Genomic DNA, 16,013 nt, shown 5'->3' on the forward strand with positions numbered 1-16,013 from the left:
CACCCTGCAACCATGTCTCCGTAATTGCAACTATATCGTATTCGTTTACATCTATTTGTGCTGTTAATTTGTCTACCTTATTACAGATGCTTCGTGCATTCAGATTCAATGCTTTTAAATTTGTCTTTTTAATATTATTCGACATCTTAACATTATTTTGTACTGTACCCTATTGTATTATCACTATTTTTCCTTACCTGGACCCAATTTGTTAGTGCACTTTTTTGTTTGTATGCTCTGTCCCTTCCTGACATAATCTGGTTATCCTTACCACAATCACTTTCCTGCATTGCTTCCTTTTCTTTTCTCTTTCGCATTCTAGATTGATCTCCACTGCGACCGTCCTCTCCCCCCGCCCCCGTTATTTAGTGCAAAGCCCTGTTTACCTCCCTCGGCATGGGAACATAGAGACAAGTTCAGTCCAAGTCATGGGCTGAGTTTAATCATTCTGGGCCTGAGGGATTGATTTATATCAGACAGGAGGAGATTGGTGTCAGTGACTGTGGGGTGGGTTTATATTGGATTCAAGATGTCTCCTGGGCTGACTGCTGCTTACTGAGGTGCTCTTCTCATCAACTGTATCCTTGGTTATCCTTTGCCCTTTCTTCCCCCAATCTCCTTCCTCCCATTGCTTGATACCCTGCTCTGATGGTGAAGGTATTTCAGCCCAAACTACAGGTTTAAAGCTGCCCGTGCTGAGTCAGCTACCCACCCCCCGACCCAGCGTGTCTTTATTCTCACTGAGCTCGTTCACCTGCCGGAACTCTGCTGAAACTTGATTCCATCACCTGGATTCCTCGCCAACAGGACTCCGCTGCTCCACTGACCACACTCTGACTCAGCGGCTGTGTCTCTGCTCTGTTATTCAGTCACTTCAGTATCTTCAGCTGCCGAATTCATTTCTCAGATCGGTTTCTGATCTCCTGGCCATCTCTGAACGTCTAGACTATGTTTGTGTTTTGAACTACACTGGATCACACCACTATGTTTCTGCACTGGACTGCAGTAGATTACAGTGTAAGCTTTACCTGCTGTGACTCTATCTCTGCTGCAAAACAAACATTTGTTTTAATTTAAACTGTGGCTGTGTGTCTGCTGAACTGGTTCTATTGGTTTTTCAGCGATGTTGGCCTATAGCTAACAGCTGCTGCTTCACTTCCTGTCCGATGACTTGTTTTACCGGTTTCCAGCTTTGCTGGTCGCTGGCTTGTAGTTTTACATTTTCTCCGTCGCTTTGATCTACGGTGACCTGCAACTTGCGGCTATTTCGCCATCATCTTTCTGCACCGCCATCGACTCTCATTCCTACGGCAACAACCTCCATCCTCGAACTCTCTGCCCTTCACATAGCTTCTGGACTTCACTTGCCTGCTACACCTGTCTCTGAATATGGACAGCGGTCTGTCGATGCTCTGTGCCAGTCCCATCCTGCTTACACCGGCTTTGTCCCTCCATGGGACCTCTGACTCTGACCCTGCTCTCCCTACTATTGTTTCCAACCTATTCCCTGCTACCAGGAAATATGTATCCCATTAATGATTACATTTAACCAGGCCGATGTAACCTGAGCTTTTCCCCGGTCATTCACGTCTGCACTTCAGCTGTCGTTCCCGACCCGAGCCATTCAATACGTTTCCACTTTCTCTCCCCTTTTCCTTTTCTTTCTATCCCTGCCTGACTGCTCTCTCCTGTGGCCATACCTCCTTCCATCTCTCCTCTCTGATACTCTGCCCTCCCAAATCCCTACCCATCCTTCATTACTGTTCGACCTTCCTACTCTCCTGCCGCTGTCCCAGGATTGACTCCTTCTTAGACAAGCCTACAGCATCCCTCTGTGCCTCTCTTGGCATCCTACGGAGGGCTCATCGTGGCACTCGTCGCTGCCTCCTTACGAGCAGCAACCCCGACTGTCCCATCCTACTCTCTCAACGACCTTCCCGCCCAGCAGGCCCACTGAGGGCTAATCTTGCTAATCTCCTCCCCGTCCAACTCACCTCTTTCCCTCACCCAGCACTGACCCAGTAGATGCTGGCAGTGGGGCAACCATCACCGACCCTCTCCGCATCTCCCTCCAGAATGTCTGTTCACACCATCTATGACCTCACAGTGGATGCATCGACATGGCCCTGACGGAGACTTGGTTGAAAGGTGATTTCACCTTAAATGAAGCCTCCACGCCCGGCTATACCTTCCACCACTTGTCCCGCTCAGACCGCTGTGGTGGGGTGTGGCTCCCATCACCAAATCACACCTTGGTCTGTGCCCCTACTTCACCGGCACTTTCTCCTCCTTTGAGCATTTCACCTTATTCCACCCCTCTCAAATCTGATTTAAAATTCTCGTTCTCTTCGCCCACCCAAGTACCGTTAGAAATTTATTACCGAGATATCGTCACTGCTTTCCTCCCTCAACCTCTGCCCGAATGATTTCTCATCCTCGGTGATTTCAACCTCCATCTCAATTCATCATGCTCTCTCTCCTGACTTCACTAGCCTCCTATCCTCCCTTAATCTCTCCCTCCATGTAAACTCCCCAACCCATATTCACGGCCAACCCCTTGACCTTGCCATCTCTCGTGGCCTTGCTACTCCCACCGTGTCAGTTGCAGATAAGGCCACCTCTGACCACTTCCTCATTGCTCTCCACCCACATCCCCCTCCCTCCCCCGCAACTCTACTCCATCTCTGTCCGCCTCTGGAAAAAAACTCTCCCAACTTTCTTACAACTGCACTTATGAAGTCCCAACTGTCCAACCTTTGGCCTTCATTCCCCATGACATTTCTGCAGCCACTGATCTGCTCAACCACACCCTCACCACCACCTTTGATGCCCTAGTCTCTAGTAAAACACTTACTCTCTCTCATATTGACCTTTCCCCTGGTACGGCCCCCATCTTTGCTCCCTCAAGTCCAAGGGACACAGACTTGAACGGATATGGGGCAAATCTGCTTTAGCCATTCACCGCCAGATCTTGCTGGACCACATAAAGCATTATCGGGTCCTGCTCTCCTCTGTCAAAATTGTACACTATACCAGAGTTATTCTGGAATGCAAAGATAAACCCCGACTTCTATTCTCCACTGCTAATAATTTTCTGAAATCCCTCTCCCCTGTCTCCTCCACCCTCGCCTCCGACAACAAATATGAGGAGTTCATGGACTTGTTTGTCTCAAATATTGAGACCATCCATTCAGCCGACTCTGTCTCATCCCTTCCTTCCCCTAGCCCACTGGGCCAAACTTCCTCTGAGGCTCCCCCCGCCCTAGCCCTGAACTCGCATCTTTCTCCAGTTTCTCTCCACTCTCCCCTCATGACCTCTCCGTGCTCACCTTGTCCATGAGACCCACTTCCTGCTCCCTTGGCCCTATTCCCACTAAACTGCTGACCACCCAACTTCCTTTTCTGGCTCCCCTGTTAGCTGACCTCTCCTCAGGTACTGTCCCCTTCTCCCTCAAATCTGCCGTCATCACCCCATCCTCAAAAATACAGCTCGACCCTACTGTGCTTGCAAACATCTCCAACCTCCCTTTCCTCTCAAGTCCTTGAACGTATTGTCTCCTCCAAAATCTGTACCCATCTTTCCAGCAACTCCTTGTTTGAATCCCTCCGATCAGGTTTCTGCCCTTGCCATAGTACCGAAACGGTTCTCATCAAAGTCACAAATGACATCCTTTGTGACTGTGACAAAGGCAAACTATTCCTCCTCGTCCTTCTTGACTTGTCTGCAGCCTTTGACACAGATGGCCACCGAATCCTACACCAACGCCTCTCCACCATTGTCCAGCTGGGTGGGATTGTAGTCGTCTGGTTCCATTCTTATCTATCTAATCATAGCCAGGAAATCTCCTGCAATGGCTTCTCTTCCCACTCCCACATCATTACGTCTGGTGTCCCCAAGAATCTATCCTTGGCCCCCTCCTATTTCTCATCTACATGTTGCCCCTTGGCGACATCATCCGAAAACACGGAGTCAGTTTCCACATGTTCGCCGCTGACATCCAGCTCTACCTCAGCACCACTTCTCTCGACCCCTCCACGGTCTCTAATTTGTCAGACTGCTTGTCCGACATCCAGTTCTGGATGAGCAGAAATTTTCTCCAATTAACTATTGGGATGACCAAAGCCATTGTTTCCAGTCCCTGCCACAAAGTCCGTTCCGTAGCCACTGACTCCATCTCAATTCATTCGGTGGCCGTGCCTTCTGTTGTCTAGGCCCTATGCTCTGGAATTGCCTCTCTAAACCTCTCTGCCTCGCTACCTCTTTTTCCTGATATAAGACGCTCCTTAAAATCTCCCTCTTTGACCAAGCTTTTGGGCACCTGCTCTAATTTCTCCTTATGTGACGGTGTCAATTTTTTTCTCATAACACTCCTGTGAAACGCCTTGGGAACTTTTACCAAGTTAAAGGTGCTATATACGTACAAGTTGTTGTATCTGACCCGTGCTGCACCTACCCTGGGAGTGTTTAATGGGACAATGTAGAGGGAGCTTTACTCTGCATCTAACACAGTGCTGTACCTGCCCTGGGAGTGTTTGATGGGACAGTGTAGAGGGAGCTTTACTCTGTATCTAACCCCGTGCTGTACCTGCCCTGGGAGTGTTTGATGGGACAGTGTAGAGGGAGCTTTACTCTGTATCTAACCCTTGCTGTACCTGGCCTGGGAGTGTTTGATGGGACCGTGTAGAGGGAGCTTTACTCTGTATCTAACCCGTGCTGTACCTGCCCTGGGAGTGTTTGATGGGACAGTGTAGAGGAAGCTTTACTCTGTATCTAACCCCGTGTACCTGCCCTGGGAGTGTTTGATGGGACAGTGTAGAGGGAGCTTTACTCTGTATCTAACCCCATGCTGCACCTACCCTGGGAGTGTTTAATGGGACAATGTAGAGGGAGCTTTACTCTGCATCTAACACAGTGCTGTACCTGCCCTGGGAGTGTTTGATGGGACAGTGTAGAGGGAGCTTTACTCTGTATCTAACCCTTGCTGTACCTGGCCTGGGAGTGTTTGATGGGACCGTGTAGAGGGAGCTTTACTCTGTATTTAACCCCGAGCTGTACCTGCCCTGGGAGTGTTTGATGGGACAGTGTAGAGGGAGCTTTACTCTGTATCTAACCCCGTGCTGTACCTGACTGGAGAGTGCTTCAGTCAGGCACTAGATGCTCAGAATTACCCATTCCCCTGCACTGACATCCATCACCTCGATGAGAACATTTAATCCCAAGTTACGAGAAATGCATCAGTTCTCCCTGGATAGAGATCCAGAAGGACAGTGAGCAACCTGAACATTTTTATATTGTGCTCCTTATTTCATCCCTTGGTCTGAGTCTTTTGGTGAAGATATGAATGTGATACCTTTCCTTTCCAAAGTCCTTGAACGTGTTGTCGCCTCCCAAATCTGTGCTCATGTTTGACTCCCTCTATCAGCTTTCCACCCCTGCCACAGTACCGAAACATCCCTCCTTTTCCTTCTTGACCTGTCTGCAGCCTTTGACACGGTTGATCAAACCATCTTCCTCCAACACCTCTCCCCTGTCGTCCAGCTGGGTGGGACTGCACTCGCCTAGTTCCATTCTTATCTAATTGTTGCCAGAAAATTTCCTGCAATGGCTTCTCTTCCCTCTCCCGCATTGTTAGCTCTGGTGTTCCCCAAGGATCTATCCATTTCTCATCTATATACTGCCCCTCGGCGATATCTGAAAACACAGCATCAGTTTCCACATGTACGCTCACAACACTCAGCTCTGCCTCACCATCACCTCTCTCCACCCGTCCACAGTCTCTAAATTGTCAGAATCTTTATCTGACTTCCAGTACTGGTTGAGCAGACATTTCTCCAACTAAATATTGGGAAGACCAAAGCCATTGTCTTTGGTCCCCGCCACAAATTCTGTTCCTAGCCACCGAATCCATCCCTCTCCCTGGAATCTATCTGAGGCTGAACCAGACTGATTGCAACCAAGGCATGATATGTGATTCCACGATGAGCTTCTGACCATATACAAGAACCATCATTAAAACCACCTACTTCCACCTCCGTAACATCGCCCACTTCTCTCCCGCCTCAGCTCATTTGCTGCTGAAGCCCTCATCCATGTCTTTGTTGCTTCGAGACTTGTCTATTCCAATGCACTCCTGGCCAGCCTCACATCTTCCACTCGCCATAAACTTAAGCTCATCCAAATGGCTGTATCCTAACTCGCACCAAGTCCCGCTCACCCATCACCCCTGTGCTCACTGACCTACATTGGCTCCCGGTTAAGCAATGTCTCAATTTTAAAATTCTCATCCTGATTTTCAAATCCCTCCTTTGCCTCGCCCCTCTCTGGCCTCTTAAGTATCACTCATTTTAATCCTTCATCATTAGCGGCTGTGTCTTCAGCTGCCGAGACCCTAAGCTCTGGAATTCCCTCCCAAAATCGCCCTCCCTCGTTGGTAAACTTTTTGGTCATTGGCCCAAATATTAGATTTCGTGTGATAACGCTCCTGAGATGCGCCTTGGTACATTTTACTATCTTAAAGACACGATATTATTATAAGTTGTTTTGCAATCTAATCTGTGCCCAGATGGCTCTGAAGAGGGAGCATTAACATTTGCTATAAGCTGTGTGGTCATGTGACTGCGCAGCACCCTGCCGGCCATGTGACTGCGCAGCACTCTGCCGGCCATGTGACTGCGCAGCGCTCTGCCGGTCATGTGACTGCGCAGCACCCTGCCGGCCATGTGACTGCACAGCTCTCTGCCGGTCATGTGACTGCACAGCGCCCTGCCGGTCATGTGACTGCACAGCGCCCTGCCGGTCATGCGACTGCGCAGCACCCTGCCGGCCATGTGACTGCACAGCTCTCTGCCGGTCATGTGACTGCACAGTGCCCTGCCGGTCATGTGACTGCACAGCGCCCTGCCGGTCATGTGACTGCACAGCGCCCTGCCGGTCATGTGACTGCGCAGCACCCTGCCGGCCATGTGACTGCGCAGCGCCCTGCCGGCCATGTGACTGCACAGCGCCCTGTCGGCCATGTGACTGCGCAGCACCTTGCCGGTCATGTGACTGCACAGCTCTCTGCCGGTTATGTGACTGCACAGCTCTCTGCCGGCCATGTGACTGCACAGCTCTCTGCCGGCCATGTGACTGCGCAGCGCTCTGCCGGCCATGTGACTGCACAGCTCTCTGCCGGCCATGTGATTGCACAGCTCTCTGCCGGCCATGTGACTGCGCAGCGCTCTGCCGGCCATGTGACTGCACAGCTCTCTGCCGATCATGTGACTGCACAGCTCTCTGCCGGCCATGTGACTGCACAGCTCTCTGCCGGTCATGTGACTGCACAGCTCTCTGCCGGCCATGTGACTGCACAGCTCTCTGCCGGTCTTGCGTAGATCGGGACCAGCTTCTTTAACGGAAGCTATTGCGCCTGCGCGGAACGGAATGGGCCGCACAGCCTCCGAAAGGTACCTCGCACCAATAACAAAAGAGGGAAGATTGGAGAGCATGCGGTATCCACCGGGACACTAGATACCTTCTGTGATCGTTGGCACCTCAGGCTGCAGAATGGACACTGGGAACAACTTTCTGGTTTCGTTGGGAAGGTTCTCTTTGCATTTGTTGGGAAGTTGTTGCTTATTTTGGCTTCTTTTAGTTTGATTGGACCACATGTTTGGGACAACAAGAGAAGAAAGAATGTTCCATAGAAACTAGAATTGTCTGTTCTCAATTCCTATCCTGTACTTCGTGATAAGTTTTCTAAACTCCTTTTACAGGATATTAGAAGGTGAGGATTTGCAGATGGGAAACTCAAACCAAACATCACGTCAAGATCTGACAGAATCACTTGATTCATTAGGACCTGAATATCTTAAGTCTTCCAAAGAAATGTTTGTCTGTTCTGTCTGTGAGAAAAGATTCCAATCATCAGTGTGACTGGAAAAGCATGTGAAAGTGTTCCAGTGCACTGCCTGTGGAAAGCGCTTTAATCAGTTACACAGCCTGACACAACATCGCAGCATTTACAGCAGGGAGAAACCGCACACGTGTTCTGTGTGTGGACGAGGCTTCAACTGATAATCCAACCTGGAGAGACACAAGGACACCCACACCATGGAGAAACCGTGGGAATGTGGAGACTGTGGGAAGGGATTCTATTACCCGTCTGAGCTGGAAATTCATCCACACAGTCACACCGAGGAGAGGCCGTTCACCTGTTCCGAGTGCAGTTAGAGAGGGAAATCCAGGTAATACTATTACAATGTGAATGTTTAAAATGTATAGAGACATTGAAGTTGAGAACGTGAGAATTGTATAGGGACAGTATAAGCTAACAAAGAATTCATGGAGGAATAGCCATGACATCTCGGACTCGAGACTGCGAAATGTTACAACACTAACACATATTGAAACAAAACCCACAGCTTGCAGAAAAACCTCAAGGTCTTATTAAATCATGTTATTAACCTGAAACATTAACAGAAGGTCTTTGTTTAAAATCAGACCATACTTAGGTCGGCTTATGAGTGGACAAAGGGAAAGAGGGACCAAAAGAGATAGGTTGAACTAGGATGTCACTCTAGCCCTATCTTGTTATCTTTTGCCGAGAATGTATAACTGTTGACGCTTTACGATGTAACTTCACCTATCCGTAGGGAGTGTGTACGCTCTATCCAGAGGGTATATCTTCTGTCTGATAGGTCTTGCCGGCCGGTAAAATAAAGACTGCTTTGTTAAAAGCACAAGAGGTATTCGACTCAGTAATTTTACTGAACCAGATTGAGGTAAAAGAATCCAGGAATCTACAACTGCACTTAATCGTCAAATAACTATTTATTTCAAAATAAATGTGATTTGAAATGGAAAGAATTGCATTTTTTATCGCTGCTTCTGTGGCTTAAGGAAATCCCAAAACGTTTTACAGCCACTGAATACTTGTGTTGTGTTACAGGGGGTCCGGGGAATTTTATAACATGGGAGGGGGGCGATAGTGGAGGGAGTGGATGTTTAAGGTGGTGGATGGGGGGCCAATCAAGCGAGCTGCTTTGTCCTGGATGGTGTTGAGTTTCTTGAGTGTTAGAGCGGCACTCATCCAGGCAAGTGCAGAATATTCCATCGCACTTCTGACTTGTGCCTTGTAGATTATGGAATGGCTTTGGGAAGTCAGGAGGTGAGACACTCGCCGCAGAATACCCAGCCTCTGACCTGCTCTTGTTGCCACAGTATTTATGTGTCTAGTCCAGTTAAGTTTCTGGTCAATGGTGACCCCCAGGATGTTTACGGTGGGGGATTTGGTGATGGTAATACCATTGAATGTTAAGGGGTGGTGGGTAGACTCTCGCTTGTTGGAGATTGTCATTGCCTGGCACTTGTGTGGCGCGAATGTTACTTGCTACTTATCAGTCCAAGCCTGAATGTTGTCCAGGCCTTGCTGTATGTGGGCATGGACTGCTCCATTATCTGAGGAGTTACAAATGGAACTGAACACTGTGCAGTCATCAGCGAACATCTCCACTTATGATGGAAGGAAGGTCATTGATGAAGCAACTGAACATGGTTGGGCCTAGGACAGTTCTCTGGGGAACTCCTGCAGCGATGTCCTGGGGCTGTGATGATTGACCTCCAACCATCACAACCATCTTCCTTTGTGCTAGGTATAACTCCAGCCAGTGGAGAGTTTTCCCTCTGATTCCCATTGACTTCAGTTTTACTAGGGCTCCTTCATGCCACACTTGGTCAAACGCTGCCTTGATTTTGAGGGCAGTCACTCTCACCGCAGCATTGTCTATAGCATGCTGTTTCCGCTGTTTAGCATGCATGTAGTCCTGTGTTGCAGCTTCCCCAGGTTGGCACCTCATTTTCAGGTATGCCTGGTGCTGCTCCTGACTTGATCTTCTACGTTCTTCATTGAACCAGGGTTGGTTCCCAGGCTTGGTAGTAATGGTAGAGTGAGGGATACGCTGGGCCATGAGGTTACAGGTTGTGGTGGAATACAATTCTGCTGCTGCTGATGGCTGAATGCCCAATTTTGAGCTGCTAGATCAGTTCTGAATCTATCCCAATTAGCACGGTGGTAGTGCCACACAACACAATGAATGGTGTCCTCCATGTGAAGACGGAACTTCATCTCCACAGTGACTGTGTGGTGGTCGCTGCTACCAATGCTGTCATGGCCAGATGCATCTATGACAGGTAGATTGGTGAGGATGAGGTCAAATAGGTGTTTCCCACATGTTGGTTCTCTCACTACCTGCTGCAGGCCCAGTCTGACAGCTATGTCCTTCAGGGCTCGGTCAGTAGTGGTGCCACTCTTGATGATGGACATTGAAGTCCACCACCCAGAGTACATTCTGTGCCCTTGCTACTCACTGCTTCTTCCAAGTGGTGTTCAACATGGAGGAGTACTTATTCATCAGCTGACGGAGAGAGGTAGGTGGTAATCAGCAGGAGGTTTCTGATATGTCCTTACTATACAGTACAAATGCACACGAGGCCCATACTTTGGAGAAAGTCACTCTGTGACCAGTAACCTTTATTCCAGCACTGAAGTGACGAAGGTGGGTGGAGCTTCCCCTTTTATACCTGAAAGTCCAGGTTAGGAGTGTCTCCCACAAGTTCACCACCTAGTGGTCAGCGTTCTCACAGTGTACAACTTAGGTCAGTTTATACATGAATTACAATGACAGTTGAATGCATGACATCACCTCCCCCCCCCCAAAAGTCTTATTGGGATCACAGGTTAAGTCTCTCTGGTGGTTTATGCTCCCTTGTAGAGCGCCTGAGTTGAGGCTCCGGTTGTTGGGCGCTGGCCTGAGTTTCTGCTGTTTGCGGTGCCTCAGGCCTGTCCGGACTGCCCACAGTGACTGGGCTCTCCTCCACTTGCTTCCGGTGTTCGGTCACCTGTGGTGGAGTGAATTCTACATCGTATTCTTCCCCTGCTTCTTCTATAGGGTTGCTGAACCTCCTTTTTGTTTGATCCATGTTTTTGCGGCAGATTTGTCCATTGGTAAGTTTAACTACCAGAATCCTATTCCCCTCTTTGGCAATCACAGTGCCTGCGAGCCATTTGGGCCCTGCAGCGTAGTTGAGGACAAAGACAGGGTCATTGACATCAATACATCGCGCCCTCGCATTCCTGTCATGGTAGTCACATTGTGACCAGCGCCTGCTCTCAACAATTTCTTTGATGGTGGGGTGTATGAGGGATAATCTGGTTTTGAGCGTCCTTTTCATTAGTAGCTCTGCGGATGGAACCCCTGTGAGCGAGTGTGGTCAGGATCTATTGGCCAACAGGAGGCGTGATAAGTGGCTTTGTAGGGAACCCCCTTGGATTCTGAGCATCACCTGTTTGATTATCTGCACTGCTCGTTCCCCCTGGCCGTTTGAGGCCGGCTTGAACGGTGCCGTTCTGACATGGTTGATACCATTTCTTGCCATGAAGTCCTGGAACTCAATGCTTGTAAAGCACGGGCCATTGTCGCTGACCAAGACGTCCGGTAGACCATGGGCGGCAAACATTGCCCGTAGGATGTGCTTGAATTGAGAATGTCAAACTCGATCCATTTGGAGTAGACGTCTACTACATCCAAAAACATTTTTCCCATGAAGGGACCTACGTAGTCCACATGGATGCGTGACCATGGTTTGGCAGGCCAGGGGCCATGGGGACTTCCCTGGGCGCATTGCCCAGCTGGGCACACGTGTTGCACCTGCGAACACAAAGTTCCAGGTCTGCATCTATCCCTGGCCACCAAACGTGTGACCTGGCAATTGCCTTCATCATGACAATGCCTGGATGCTCATTGTGAAGTTCTCTGATAAACACCTCTCTGCCTTTCTGGGGCATGACTACTTGGTTTCCCCACAGTAGGCAATCGGCCTGAATCGAGAGTTCATCCTTGCGCCTATGAAACGGTTTAAACTCCTCAGGGCATGCCCCATTCGTGGCTGCCCAGTCCCCATTCAGGACACATTTCTTAACTAAAGACAGTAACAGGTCTTTATTTGTCCAGACTTTAATCTGATGGGCTGTCACAGGTGAGCCTTCGCTTTTGAAAGCTTCAACAGCCATGACCATCTCAGCATCATGCTCAGTTGCCCCCTCAGTGGTGGCTAGTGGGAGCCTGCTGAGTGCATTGGCGCAGTTTTCAGTGCCCGGTCTGTGCCATAGGAGGCTAACATGAGTGCCCACCTCTGTATGCGGGCCGACGCATTTGCTTTTATGGCCTTGTTGTCAGCCAAAAGGGACGTAAGGGGTTTGTGATCTGTCTCCAGCTCAAATTTCCTGCCAAACAGTACTGGTGCATATTTTTCACTGCATATACACATGCAAGCGCTTCCTTTTCTACCAACCCGTAGCCCCTTTCTGCCTGGGACAGACTTCTGGAGGCATAAGCTACCGACTGTAACTGACCCTTGGCATTAACATGCTGCAACACACACCCGACCCCATAGGACGACGCATCGCACGTTAAAACAAGTTTCTTACATGGGTCATATTAGCATTAACAGATTGTTGGAGCATAGAGCACGCAGTTTGTTATCAAAAGCCCTTTCCTGGCTGTCCCCCCAGACCCATTCGCGACATTTGCGTAGGAGCACATGTAGCGGCTCTAACAGCGTGCTCAATTTGGGAAGAAAGTTACCAAAATAGTTCAGGAGCCCCAGGAACGAATGCAACTCCGTCATGTTACGGGGTCTGGGTGCTCTCTGGATCGCTTCTGTTTTGGACGCAGTACCTCTGGAGCTAGGAAGACGCACGTCGCCTTTTTCAGTCGCAGACCTACCCGGTCCAGTCTGCGTAGCACCTCCTCCAGGTTGTGGAGGTGTTCTTCAGTATCGCAACCTGTGATGAGGATGTCGTCTTGAAAAACCACCGTCCTTGGAATCGACTTGAGGAGACTTTCCATGTTTCGTTGAAAGATCGCGGCGGCCGAGCAAATCCCGAATGTACTCAAACAACCCCTTGTGTGTCGTGGTGGTGGTCAGCTTCTTCGACTCACTCGCCAGCTCCTGGGTCATGTAAGCTGAGATCAGGTGCAATTTTGAAAAAAGTTTGCCACCGGATAGTGTCGCAAAGAGGTCCTCCGCTCTCGGTAGCGGGTACTGGTCTTGGAGTGATACCTGATTGATGGTGGCCTTGTAATCACCACATATCCTGATCGAGCACAATTGGGCTTGCCCAGTCACTGAATTTGACTGGCGAGATGATGCCTTCCCTCAGCAGGCGGACCAATTCAGCTATCTTTTCCCGCATCATGTACGGCACTGCTCTGGCCTTGTGGTGTACTGGCCTGGTGTCTGGGTTTATGTGAATCACTACCTTGCTCCCCATGAAATTGCCAATGCTGGGTTGAAATAGTGAGTCAAATTTGTCCAGGACCTGTGAGCATGATATTCGCTCCACAGAAAAAATTGCATTGACATCGCCCCATTTCCAGTTCATGACAGCAAGCCAACTTCTCCCCAGCAGTGCGGGACCGTCCCCCGGGACAATCCAGAGTGGCAACCTGTTCTCCAAATCTTTGTGGGTCACGACTACCGTGGCGCTGCCTAGCACCGGAATGATCTCCTTTGTATATGTCCGTAGCTGTGCGTCAATCGGCAATAATTTTGGCCTCCTGGCCTTGGACGCCCACAACTTGTCAAACTGATACTCATCAGGGACTGGCTGCCCCCCGTGTCTAGCTCCATTGATACTGGGATGCCATTGAGGAGCACTTTCATCATTATCGGTGGCGTCCTGGTGTATGAACTGTATATGTGCTCCACATGAACTCGCTGAACGTCAGCTTCCAGCGATTTCCCCCAGTGTCCATTTGGCCTCGTAGGGCTTACATCAGGCCCGTCGTCCTCGTACATCAACCTGGCTGCAGGCTTCCTGCACATACGCGCCAAGTGACCGCTGACGTTGCAGTTTCTGCAGGTATATTGCTGATACCTGCAAGCTCTGGCTGTGTGTTTGCCTCCACACCTCCAACATGAGCCGTTGTTGGAAACAAAAGGTCCATTACCAGTCGATCGTCTCTGACTGTCTCTGTAACTGTCCTTAAACACACCATTGGCAGGTGTTGATGGCCCCATTACTGGCCGCATTGTCCCTTGCGATGTCATGAATCACCATTCAGCTAGCCATTGTCTCTGTTGAATTCCCCCTTTGGGTTCGACTACATGCTCGGGCATGTCCGATTGCCCTTGTCTGCCTGGAGAGCTGTGTGCCGCGTTAACAATGTTGACTCCCTGTCCATTTGCTGCATTTAAACCAAGATTTTTGTCAAATATCATTCTGGTCCCTTCCTCCCGAGATGAATGTCTGGGCCATCAAAGCCGCTGTTTCCAGGGTCAAGTCTTAGGTCTCAATCAGTTTCCTGAAAACCCCAGCGTGCCCGGTGCCCTCAATAAAAGAAAAGTCTTGCAGCATCTCTGCTCTGCATGCATGTGGGAACTTACATCGGCTCGCCAGTCGCCGGAGGTCTGCCACGAAGTCTGGAACGCTTTGCCCTTCTTGCTGCAGGTGCGTGTAAAACCGGTGCCTCGCCATGTGCTGCTGCTTGCCGGTTTAAAGTGTTCCCCGATCAACTTACTGAGCTCTTCAAAAGTCTTGTCTGCCGGCTTCTCTGGCACTAGAAGGTCCTTCATCAGGGAGTACGTTCTGGATCCACAAACCGTCAGGAGATGAGCTCTGCGTTTGACGGCCGAATCCTGTCCCAGCCATTCCTTAGTGACGCAACTTTGCTGTAGTCTCTCAATAGAATCGTCCCAATCATCACCAACACAGTACCTCTTGCCTGTGCTGCTAGTGGCCATGCTCGAGTGGTTTAAATCCCAGTTTCTCGTGGCCAATGATATGTCCTTACTATACAGTACAAATGCACACGAGGCCCATACTTGAGAGAAGGTCACTCTGTGACCAGTAACCTTTATTCCAACACTGAAGTGATGAAGGTGGGTGGAGCTTCCCCTTTTATACCTGAAAGTCCAGGTTAGGAGTGTCTCCCACAAGTTCACCACCTAGTGGTCAATGTTCGCACAGTGTACAACTTAGGTCAGTTTATACATGGATTACAATGACAGTTGAATACATGGCATTTTCCTTGCCCATGTTTGACCTGAAGCCATGGGACTTCATGGTGTCTGGCGTCAATGCTGTGGACTCCCAAGGCCAGTCCCTCCCGACTGTATACCACTGTGCTGCCAGTGGGACAGGACATACCCAGGGATGGTGATGATGGAGGAGTCTGGGACGTTGGCTGAAAGGTATGATTCTCTGAGTATGACTGTCAGGCTGTTGCTTGACTAGTCTGTGGGGCAGCTCTCCTAATTTTGACACAAGTCCCCAGATGTTGGTGAGGAGGACTTTTCAGGGTCGACTGCGCTTGGTGTGCCATTGTCGTGTCCGTAGCTGGTGCCGAGGTCAATGCCGGGTGATCCGTCCAGTTTTATTCATATTATTGTGTTTTGTAGCGGTTGTGTACAACTGAGTGGCTGCGTCTGCGCACATTGAGGCTGAACTCCAGGATATAGTCGACGTATTTACCGAGGCATATAAAAGCATAGGCCTTATGCTAAACATCCGTAACACAAAGGTCCTCCACCAGCCTGTCCTCGCCGCTCAGCACTGCCCCCCAGTCATCAAGATCCACGGTGTGGCTCTGGACAACGTGCACCATTTCCTCGGGAACCTCTTATCAACAAAAGCAGATATTGATGAGGAGATTGAACACCGCCTCCAATGCGCCAGCGCAGCCTTCAGCCGCCTGAGGAAAAGAGTGTTCGAAGACCAGGGCCTCAAGTCTACCACCAAGCTCATAGTCTACAGGGCTGTAGTAATACTCGCCCTCCTGAATGGCTCAGAGGCACCATGTACAGTAGACACCTCAAGACTCTGGAGAAATACCACCAGCGATGTCTCCGCAACATCCTACAAATTCCCTGGGAGGACAGATGCACCAACATTAGCATCCTCGACCAGGCCAACATTGAAACACTGACCACACTTGATCAGCTCTGCTGGGCAGGCCACATAGTTCACATG

General features: G+C 49.7%; 1 long non-coding RNA gene across 2 annotated transcripts in view; it reads left to right on the plus strand.

Annotated features, from left to right (window-relative positions):
* The window catches only part of LOC139248279 (uncharacterized), a 66,167-nt gene extending 50,425 nt beyond the window's left edge, over positions 1 to 15,742 (plus strand). The window contains exons 6-7 of one of the 2 annotated variants that reach the window (XR_011591032.1): positions 7,756 to 8,226; positions 15,443 to 15,742. This is a non-coding gene — a long non-coding RNA (uncharacterized lncRNA). Of the gene's footprint in view, positions 1 to 7,755; positions 8,699 to 15,442 lie in introns of those variants that run through there. The other variant, XR_011591030.1, reaches the window with a different exon arrangement.
* Positions 15,743 to 16,013: the final 271 nt, after the last annotated feature.

This window comes from Pristiophorus japonicus, unplaced genomic scaffold (genome assembly GCF_044704955.1).
Source record: "Pristiophorus japonicus isolate sPriJap1 unplaced genomic scaffold, sPriJap1.hap1 HAP1_SCAFFOLD_29, whole genome shotgun sequence".
NCBI lineage: Eukaryota > Metazoa > Chordata > Chondrichthyes > Pristiophoridae > Pristiophorus > Pristiophorus japonicus.